We start from the raw sequence: 806 nt of genomic DNA, 5'->3' as shown, positions 1-806 counted from the left end.
GCCCTCCTCTTCAGCTCCTCCACGGCCAGACATACTACCGGCACATGCTACTGCTGTGATTGAGCCGGTTATTGAGGGTGCTGCTATAGAGCATCTAGACCAGTTGGAGATCTTGGAGCCTTTTGATGAGCATGATGTTGGTCGTGGTCGCGGACGTGGTAGGCGACGTGGTCGAGGAGGTCGAGCGAGGAAAACATGATATTATATTTATATATTATTGTATAACTTGCATTTATTTTGTATATTCTGTTTTGATTGTTTAGTATTGATTATATTATTGAGATTCTATTGGTTGTGATGTTGTAATGTGTATTAATTTTGTGATGTTGTGATGTGTATTACTTTTGTGATGTTGTGATGTGTTGTGATGTGTTGTGATAGGTATCTGTATTGTATTCTTGTATTGATCTTGTAATTGATTTTTCTGCGGCAAACTATTAGCTGGGCAGGCAGTTGTATAGGACACGATTAATGGTTCACCGTGTCCAATACATTTTATATTGGACACGGTGAACCAGTAACCGTGTCCAATACAAATGTGTTGGCCACCCCCGAAAATGGCTAAGTCCGTGTCCAATACAACCAGTCAGGCCGTATTTGGCCAAAAATGGAAGTAAAGGACACGGTAAATGGTTCACCGTGTCTAAACGTGATGAACAGTTCACCGTGTTTAGACACGATGAACGAATCACCGTGTCTAATGCAATTCCGACACCCCGGGCGGGGTGTGAGTAACACAATGAACACGGTGATTGGTTCACCATGTTTAGACACGGTGAACCAATCACCGTGTTCAACTTGAATAT

The sequence above is a fragment of the Ananas comosus genome, unplaced genomic scaffold (genome assembly GCF_001540865.1).
Source record: "Ananas comosus cultivar F153 unplaced genomic scaffold, ASM154086v1, whole genome shotgun sequence".
Classification (NCBI taxonomy): Eukaryota; Viridiplantae; Streptophyta; class Magnoliopsida; order Poales; family Bromeliaceae; genus Ananas; species Ananas comosus.
Note: the sequence above shows the minus strand (reverse complement) of the source record.